We start from the raw sequence: 10,440 nt of genomic DNA, 5'->3' as shown, positions 1-10,440 counted from the left end.
CCCCCGGTACTACAACTACCGTATACTTGCGGATAGTGGTACGAATCGGGTATTAAATATAAGACTCGGTGCGTGCGCATCAGAATTGCTCTTCCATCTCACCCCATGTCGAGATAGAGTTTGGCTCGAGAGTGTAGAGCCAATCTCTAGCTCTCTCCGTAAGCGTTCCCCGAGATCTGATCATTTTTCAGCCGCTCAGCGTGTTCTCCGATACATAAAGTCTGCTCCTTCTCAAGGCTTGTTGTATCCTGCTTCTTCTTCTCTTCGACTCAGTGGTTATACGGACGCCGATTGGGCAGCGTGTCAAGACTCTCGCAAATCCATCACTGGGTTCTGTATTTTCATGGGAGATTCTCTGGTTTCCTGGAAATCCAAGAAACAACAAACCGTGTCTCGTAGTAGCGCAGAATCTGAATATCGTGCCATGTCTCAAGCCACAAGTGAATTGCTTTGGTTTTCTGCTGTTCTCAATGACCTTCAGATTGTGTTTCCGAAACCTGTCACACTCTTTTGTGACAGCCAATCCGCGATTCACATTGCGAATAATCCTGTCTACCACGAGCGAACCAAGCATATCGAAATCGACTGCCATTTCATCCGACATCATCTGAAATCTGGTTTTTTGAAACCGCTTCACGTCATCTCTCGAGAACAAGTTGCGGATGCTCTCACTAAACCGTTATGTGCTGATCAGTTTCGATACTTACTCTCCAAGATGGGAATTCATGACATGTATTCTCTATCTTGAGGGGGAGTATCAAAGCTTTATAAATTTCGATCTTTCTTTTCCTTCCTCTGCTACATCTCTGATAACAGAGGAATATAGTATCGGTACAGAGATGACATCTTTGGTTCACTAAACTTGGTCAAGTTCCCGGTTAATTGTATATTGAGCTGGCTTGGTTTAGGCTATACCAGATTTGTTAGTCTGTTAGAATAATTCCTCCACGTGTACACACGCATTTTTGATGTATTTGGTAGAATAGCTGTGTATAAATATGTGTACAGTCTCATTGTTTAATACAACGAGAAATTCCAGAAATCCAAAACTCTCTCTCTGCAAAATTACTTTCTGCATTTCGTTACTTTAACATTTTCCATAATCAAACCCCCAAATTCAGTTATCATACAGCTTCGAAACAAATTGAAAAGACACGTGAAACAAGATAGACGCTAGAGGCAATAACCTCCTCACAGCGCAACCAAACCAAACATGAAACGCGACAAAAAGCTCGATCAGAACTCGGAAACAAGCGGGACATGCTGGCTGGACATGAAGGCGTTGGCATAGACCAGACCGGCGAGGCCACCGCCGATAAGTGGGCCGACCCAGTAGATGTAGTGACCGGAGGAGGTACCGGCAGGACCGAGCCGGGTTCATGGAGCCACCGGAGAATGGACCAGCGGCCAAGATGTTGGCTCCGACAATGAAACCGATGGCTATGGGAGCTATGGTGCCGAGTGAGCCCTTCTTCGGGTCAGCTGCTGTGGCGTAGACGGTGTAAACCAATGCAAAGGTGATGATGATCTCCATCACTATTCCTTCTACTGCTCCTACTCCTGCTCCAACGCCGTGGATTGGAACAGCCTGCAGTTTTTTTTTTTTTAATTAAAATCATGCAACTACCCATTTCAGTAACTCACAGGACCAAAATTTTAGTCAATTTAGACGTGTATTTTGTGTTTTTTAAATTTATTTATAACAATTTTGTGATCTAATCAAGAACTGAATGATTTAATTGTCATTTTGGAGAAAATATACCAATTTGTAATTTGTGTTTCTCTATAAGCTGAATTGGATTTACGATATTTTTTCCCAAAGAAATATTAGAGAAATTTTCGGTCCACTATATGTGAGATTATCACTCTACTCGTGTATTGTTAGAAATTATGAATTTCGTCACAAATATAGTGACATCTCTACCAAAAATGAGGAGATCATGAATATATATATATATATATATATAGAGAGAGAGAGAGAGAGAGAGGATGTATATATATACCAAACCACCGGTGACGAACTTGAGGAGGAAGCAAGCGACGGTGGAACCGAGAAGCTGAGCGACCCAGTAGAATACTCCGGTGAGAATAGTGATCTGACCGCCGAGGGCCAGACCGAATGTCACCGCCGGGTTGACGTGGCCGCCGGAGATGTTGGCTCCCACCGCCACCGCCACGAATAGTCCGAAACCATGGCACACTGCTATGGCCACGAGCCCCGATGCATCAAGCGGAGCATCCGACGTCAGCTTGCCTATACACACACACACAAATTATATATATATAGATAGATAGATAGATAGAGAGAGAGAGAGAGAGAGAGAGAGAGAGAGAGAGAGAGAGGGAGAGAGGACGAACCAAAGGCAATGGCGGAGCCAACGCCGGCGAAAACGAAGAGCAAAGTGGAGATGAACTCAGCGAGGTATGCTTTGATAGAGTTCAAGCTGAAGGAGTCATCAAAAGAACCAAAGGCAATGCCCGCCATTGTTGAAAGCTCAACAAGAACTTTGCAGATAATTTTCTTGATAAAATGCGTTGGAGAGGAAGAAGAGATTACAAGGCTTTGGTCAATCACACAATTGCATGTTCTATTTATATACTAGGAACACATAGTTCATGCATAAATTACCAAAAATAATATATATTTTAGTACAAAAAATATATTATTATTATTTTTCTTTTGTGAGTGGATAGGAATAAATGATTTCATGAGCCTATATTTCCCGATTTGAGTTTTCCTTCTTTTTTTATTAATCTAATAAAAAAAAGTTTCTTTTTATAGTTCATGTCTCGAGATCTTTAAAGTGAGGTATCTAGAATTACCACATGAAAACTACGATACACCGAAAACTTTCAAAACCAATTACCTTTAAGAATGTGAGTTCAACAAGGGGAAAAAAATAAAATACTTTAACCGATTTCGATCCTTATAATGTCATCTAGACTTTTTAATACTGACTGACTAACTAGGATGCAATTTCGGCTTTCGATTCGGTTTTTATACAATTTTTTATTTTGGCTTTGAATGGGGATGAGTTTTATTTTGGGTTTTTAGTTTTAGTTTTTGGATTTTGGTTTTTAGTGTTTGGTTTTTGGCTTTTGGATTCTATAATATTTGAAAACTAAAAAAAAATAGCTTTTGATTTTTCCACTAAAATGTCTTTCCAAGTTTTTAGAAAAAGTAATTTTGTGAAAAATTGAATGATAATTTTTTTAGTTTTTGGATTCTAAAAACTCTAAAAACTCCAACCACTCAGCCTTTATATCGGATTCCAGTTTATATTGATTCTATTCGAATTTGGGTTTTGCATTTTATATCAAATTTTTGTTAATTTGATATAAAAAAATTGATATACAATAATACTTTTAAGATCGGATTTGTTTTATATACGATTATACGTTACTGGATTCGGTATGGTATATCATAAAAGAATGATCATCCTGCAACTAATATATGAAATTCCAATGTTTATATGTGTTTATATATAACCTAATTTCATTAATCCAAATTATATATCATACATTCATTTGGTTTCCACCGTTGTCTCATTGATGATTTCATAAACCCTACAACGTTTTTACCAAAAGATTCAACAGATAAAAGCTAGAACCGGATTGGATCACGAGAAAAAGTCGGTATGATTGGGACAAAAATTAGAGGTGGACCCAAAATACAGATAGTTTCCAACCCGAAAAAAATTGAAGCAGGAGAGGATAAGATGCGAATAATATTTTGGAGCCAACAAAAAAAATATATACATATAAAAAAATAGGGGAAGGGGACAAGATTGAGCTGGAACTAACGTGTCGCATGTCTTGATATGATCGACCAATGATGTTCCATGTGATAAGAGTAAGAGCTCGTATTATTATCCACGTCATGGGCCATGACTACATACATGCCCTTATAACATATATATCGGATAGCTAAAAAAATCTTTCTATCCAAATTTAAAATTCGAATTTGGAACGAAATAGACGCTTTACGTCCCATTTCACCGATTAAATTATCAAAATTTAGATTTATAACGTATAATATATGTACACGAAGATATAAATGGTATAAATGTTATAATATTTATATACTCATATGAACATTCTCGAACATTTACATTTCAATTCAATTAATATTTAATTACTTGACTTAGTTCAATTGTTTCGGACAGATAGTTCAACCCATTTGATATTTCATGTTTTGAGAGATTAATCGAACCAAAAATCCTTAAACCGTTTTAATCATAATCATAAAATATGTCTAGATCTAGCTACTATTTATATTGGTTATATGGATATCCATATCGAATTTCATTACTACTTGAACAGATGGTCGTACCGTTGGGCAAATTTCATTACTACTAAGCCAATTTAATCACAAATTCACTGTTTGGCCGTTTTTTAATCGAAAATTTGAATAAATTTTGATACAAAAATTGTGTAACATGAATGAATATCTCATTTGATACAATATTGAATATGGAATAAGAACTTATACAAATCGAACCAATTTTCGTAGAAAGCTTACGCTTACTATCGGTTTTAGTGAAGTAAACCCTAACGTTAATTGAAAGCATCTTTCTCTTCACGGAATTAATTATACCATATACTACTTCCCTAGTTATTAAATAATTAAGATGGGCGGCTGAAATTGACGATAGATTTAAATATTTGATTAGTGGTTGGAACTTAAACGTGATTAATATAACTTATCAACAAGTGTATTATTTATAAGATTGGTGTAAGATTAGTTGCCGCCTAAGGTGGTAGGCGGTGGGGATTAGAGGAATCTTTAGGGTTTAATTAAGTTTGGTTTCGTTGTCTTGCCATTAACAAAGAATCTTTCCCAATTTGATTTGTTGACTTCATTATTAATACCCACTAATTAAAAGTAACTAAGGGATATAACCTAAGGGTTTTACGTAATTAATTCCAAGTTGACTTATACTATATACCATAGAGTTACCTAAAACAGCTTCATCCTTGAGTCAAACAATCCAAACAATACATGCAGTTTTATGGGTCGACACATGATTTAAAGATTGATTATAATCAATGAATGAAAGCTTAGTATTATTAGATACATAATGTGGTATTTATACAAGTAGATTTAACCTAATAATACATATTTATCTTTCTATACGCCCTCTCAAGATGGAGCATCGGAGGTGAGTCCAATCTTGACAAACAAGTCATGAAACGAAATCTGTGGCAATGGTTTCGTGAGGGTATCAGCGAGCTGGTCGGCAACAGAGACGTGTGTAACTCGGAGATCTCCCGATTCAACAAGACCCCGAACAAAGAAATAGTCAGGAGCTATGTGCTTCATGCGCAAGTGAAACACCGGATTAGTCGAGAGGTAGGTCGCACCGATGTTGTCACAGTAAATGACAGGTACGTTGTCAGAAGTAAAGCCGAGCTCCGAAAGGAGTGATGTGACCCAAAGAACCTCAGTTGCTATAGCAGCAACTGAGCGATACTCAGCCTCGGTGGAAGAGCAAGCAACACCAGACTGCTTCTTGGACGACCAAGCGACGGGACGACTGCCAAGAAATACAAACGAAAGCTCTTGTGGACTTGAAATCAAGTCTATCACCAGCCCAGTCTGCGTCGGAGAAAGCATGTAAGGAGAGAATTCTTGACGGACAAGAAAATCCCACAATCACGAGTTCCCCCAAGATAATGTAAAACCCGCTTGACGGCTTGCCAATGTTGATTCGTTGGAGTATGCATAAACTGAGACAGTTTGTTGACTGCAAAACTCAGATCCGGACGAGTAAGATATAAATACTAAAGACTACCAACAAGTGTGCGATACTCAGTCGGATTAGAAATTGGTTCTCCAGAGGCAGCCGTGAGCCGAGACGTTGATGCTAGAGGTGTGGAAATCGGTGTAGCATCACACATGTCGGCACGGTGGAGTAGGTCAATGATGTACTTTCGCTGAGTTAGAAGTAAACCACGATCAGAACACAACGCCTCAACACCAAGAAAGTAAGAGAGATACCCAAGTCCTTGATGGAGAATCTCTAGGAAATGGCAGAAATAACCTGTTGAACCTGAGACAAACAACTGCCAGTGACAATCAAATCATCCACATAGACCAGAACATAAAGACGAACAACCGGTGTGATGAGAGTGAAAAGGGATGTATCGACGACAGAGTTCGTGAACCCACGAGCAAGTAGAAAAGATCGAAGCTCCGAGTATCATGCACGAGGAGCTTGCCGAAGACCATAAAGAGCTTTCCTAAGCTTACACACATGATGAGGGCGATCAGAAGCGAGAAACCCGGTTGGCTGTGACATGTAGACTTCCTCAGTAAGATTACCCTGTAGGAAGGCATTATTGACATCGAGTTGTCATAAAGGCCAATCATGGGAGACCGCTAAACTGAGCACCACACGAATCGTAACCGGCTTAACAACGGGGCTGAACGTCTCATGGAAATCAATACCCGGACGCTGATGAAAACCCTTAGCAACAAGCTTGGCCTTAAACCGATCCACAGAGCCATCGAGCTTGTGTTTAATCCTGAAAACCCATCGACATCCGACAATATTGGCAGCTGCACTTGCAGGGACAAGATCCCAAGTACCATTCCGCAGAAGAGCATCAAACTCGTCTTGCATGGCTAATCTCCATCGTTGATCTTTAAGTGCCTGAGTAATAGAAGCCGGTTCAATGTCAACCGAGGAGAGAGAAGACATGAGGGCATACCGTGGATTTGGTTTGCGGATGTTGGCCTTCGAACGTGTCTGCATCGGGTGAACATTATGAGCATCTGAGACAACAGGAACCTGGTCACTTGCAGGCGAGGAGAGTCTCGGTGATGACTGAGCTGGAGACAGCGGAACCATGGGTGGCTCTATAGCTGTCGAGACCGCAGATGACAGCAGGGAAGGATCCGAGCAAGAGGGCTGAGCAGAGGCCGAAGAGTCGAGTGGTAGACGGACAGAAGAGACAGGTGGACCGACACATTTAGGTTCAGATTCAAGGACAGGCGAAGAACGAGAAGAAGGTAACTCGGAGAAGGGAAAGACATGTTCAACGGACTTGACATGTCGAGACACATAGAGCTGAGAGTCCACCGGATCAAGACAGAAATATGCACTTTGTGTGGGAGAATAATCAATAAAGACACATGCTCGAGAATGTGACTCAAGTTTGTGTGAGGAGTAAGGACGAAGCCAAGGATAACACAGACACCCAAATACACGAAGTTTAGTATAGTTGGGTTTGGAGCCAAAGAGACATCGAAAGGGGGATTGCATGCCAAGAATGTGGGTTGGCATACGGTTAATGAGATAGACCGCGGTAGTGAACGCAAAGGACCAATAGGATATCGGGAGAGATGCGTGCGAGAGTAAGGAGAGGTCGGTTTCGACTATATGACAGTGACGTCGCTCAGAAACTCCATTATGTTCTGGAGTAGAGGTGGAGTGGTGAGATGTGAGATACCGTGAGTCGCCAAGTAGGGACGTAGAGCCACAATTCACCACCATTATCTGAGTACAACGTCACAATCTTAGTCCCAAACCGATTCTCGACGAGAGGCCGAAATTTGTTGAATGTGTCTAGAACTTGAGATTTTTGTTTTAGTGGGTAAAACCAAGAATAACGAGTAAAATGATCGACAAAGAGCACATAATACTTGAAACCGTCAACCGAATGAACGGGTGATGACCATACATCCGAGAAGACAATTTCAAGCGGTTTGGTGGATTGAAGAGACGAATACGAGAAAGAGAGTTTATGGCTTTTATTGATATTGCAAGAATGACAAACAAAAGACGAGCAATCGTGTGACAAAGACACATTCAAAGACGACAAAATAGAACATAAAATAGGAAAAGTCGGATAACCTAAACGCGAATGCCACTCGGACAAAGTGGACTTGACACAAGACAACGCAAAAGGAGACGAACGGAAATGGGAAGGTGCCGACCACTCATAAACTCCTTGCCTACTTGGTCCGGTTAGGATTGGAAAAATTCCTTCACCTGAAAATTAGACGGGAAAAATTCCACAGAGACATCATTAGCCGTGCACAACTGATTCACCGAGACCAAGTTTTTACACATGGCCCGGTACACAAAGAACATTATCAAGCTTAAGCGGACGAGCAGCAAGAGAAAGTGAGAGAGAACCCGTGTGCGTAATGGACAATCCTGAGCCATCACCAACGACCACGTCCTCGTCGCCATGGTACGGGTTGTGAATCGACAAGTTATGCAAGTCTGATGTGATGTGATGAGAGGCACCACTGTCCAATAACCATTGTTGAGCATCATAGGGAGATTGCAAAGCTTGATGAGCTTGTGGCGGAGAAGGATGAGGAGTCCACGACGAAGAGTCAGTCGAACCATGAGTCGAAACTATCTGAAATCGAGGACAAAACTTCGCACTATGGCTTGAGTGCCACAAGCTTGACACTTCCCCATGTAGCCCCTGGGTTGAGATGAAGAAGACGATTCTCGAGGCCAGTTCGAGCGACCAAACTGACGAGGAGCATTGGTGATCTCACAGAGGTGTTATGAGGCGAGATCGGGGTCGAGGACAGAATCGGCAAGGAGGCCGTCATGAGCAACTTTGCTTCGTGATTAATAAGCTTCTCATGAAGCTCGTCAATAGACACGGCAATATCATGAGCATTGATTGCATCAATGACGGGTTTGAATTCGTCGGGAAGACCATCCATGATAGCCTCAAGAACATCCTGTGATCCATTGGCTTGCCAAGAAGAGCGAGCTCATCGGATTTTGACTTAATAAAATGGTGGTATTCGTCAATGGTTTGGGAACCTTTGACACTTTTCCTGATTTGATCACGAAGCTGCAAGAGATGACCTCGGGAAGCTTTCCCATTGGTGTTGGAGATGGTGGTCCAAGCATCGAGTGTAGATTTGGCCCGAGCAACCATGGGCTATAGCGGAATCGAAATCATGCCCAACAAGGCACTAAATAAGAGCCTGCTTGCTGCTTCCAAGGACCGAAAACAGGGTTTTCGGTGACCGCACCGTCGGCTGTTACGGTGGCAAGAGGAACCGGAGATGAGGCATCCACGAAGCAGTCTAGCTTGTAACCTTCAAGGAGAGCCTTCACTTGAATGCTCCAAGTGAGGAAATTGGTGGATGTAAGTTTTGTGGACATGTTGACGTATAGTGACGTCTTTGACGGAGATTGAGCGTCAAAGGAGGTGATCTCTTCAGTGTCGTGCGCAGCGAGGTCGAGAATGTTGGGTTTTTCTGGGATCTCAAGAGCGAATCTAATTCCTAAGAGATCAGTTCTAGGGTTTGCGTAGCGGATATAAAACAAAATTTTTGATGAAACCCTAAAACCTATCATGCATGATCTTGTAGAAACGTTAGAACGCTTACCTCAATTGATCTGGGACCTGTATCAATTGATGTGTTCGTCCGATCACTGTAGGCAGGAAGAATACCTTGTCCTCTACACGTATCCACACGGCGGAAAGGATTCCAACAGTTGAAACTTGTCTGCTAGGACTGAAGAACACGTTCTTCTTTTCGCAAAGGTTTCAGGGATCTTTCTCTTAGGTTTTTCACTCTCAAAACCTCTCAATAGGATCTGAAAATCGTCCCAAGAGAATTCGGAGGCGTTCCACTAAGTTTATCCCACTTAAAACCCTAATTAGAGCGAGTTTAGGAAATCCCGACATCTAGACCGATCCATGCCTGGACCGATCGATCTGGAGCCTTTTTTTATGTCTGGACCGATCGGTCCATAGGTCCGGACCGATCGGTCTGGAACACTTTCCAGACCGTGTGACTGTCACACGTTATCTCCGGACCGACCGATCCACGTGTCTGGACCGATCGGTCTGGGCTGGACCGATCGGTCTAGACCTTCTAGACCGGTCAGTCTGGCCTCTGCTCCACCAGGATTTTCTAGTCTCTTCTCGCGCATTCGTCCTTTCCTGTGTGTGTGATCCTATAGGCTCATCCGATATAGCAGTATAACCCGAAATCTCTATTCCGGATATACAAGTCATAGGCGGTCTCTAGCAAAACACTATGACTATCTATCTCGAATAGAGTTTGTTCGTGTGATCTTACGAACGCCAGTGATGATTCCGGTTGATGATCCTTTTGTATCACGATATCATATGTCGAATATAAGGTATGGACAAACCACCTTATCTAATTCGACTGCTTTCTCGTTCACTGAGTTCGACTGTCTGAAATAGACGACGTTCGTCTATAGTGCGACCACACATTTCTACAGTCTCGCTCACACGAGGGGCCCAACGATATCTCTCTCTTTTACGAGAGGTACAAATCCCATCTTGACTATCTACAATCCGGCACATGATTCGTTTCGTACCTGATACACGCCTTTATAGTCCTCCTGTTACGCAGGACGTTTGACGTATTCAAATACGCAACTCCTCATGTTGGATTCCGTAGATATCTCAGGTCTTAGG

At 41.8% G+C, this 10,440-nt stretch overlaps 1 pseudogene; it reads right to left on the bottom strand.

The window, feature by feature from the left end:
• Nucleotides 1–1,116: 1,116 nt before the first annotated feature.
• Nucleotides 1,117–2,579, bottom strand: LOC104810531 (annotated as a pseudogene).
• Between the last annotated feature and the right edge of the window lie 7,861 nt (nucleotides 2,580–10,440).

Source organism: Tarenaya hassleriana, unplaced genomic scaffold (assembly GCF_000463585.1).
Source record: "Tarenaya hassleriana unplaced genomic scaffold, ASM46358v1 Cleome18, whole genome shotgun sequence".
In the NCBI taxonomy this organism is placed as follows: domain Eukaryota; kingdom Viridiplantae; phylum Streptophyta; class Magnoliopsida; order Brassicales; family Cleomaceae; genus Tarenaya; species Tarenaya hassleriana.
This window is presented reverse-complemented; position numbering and strand designations above follow the sequence as displayed.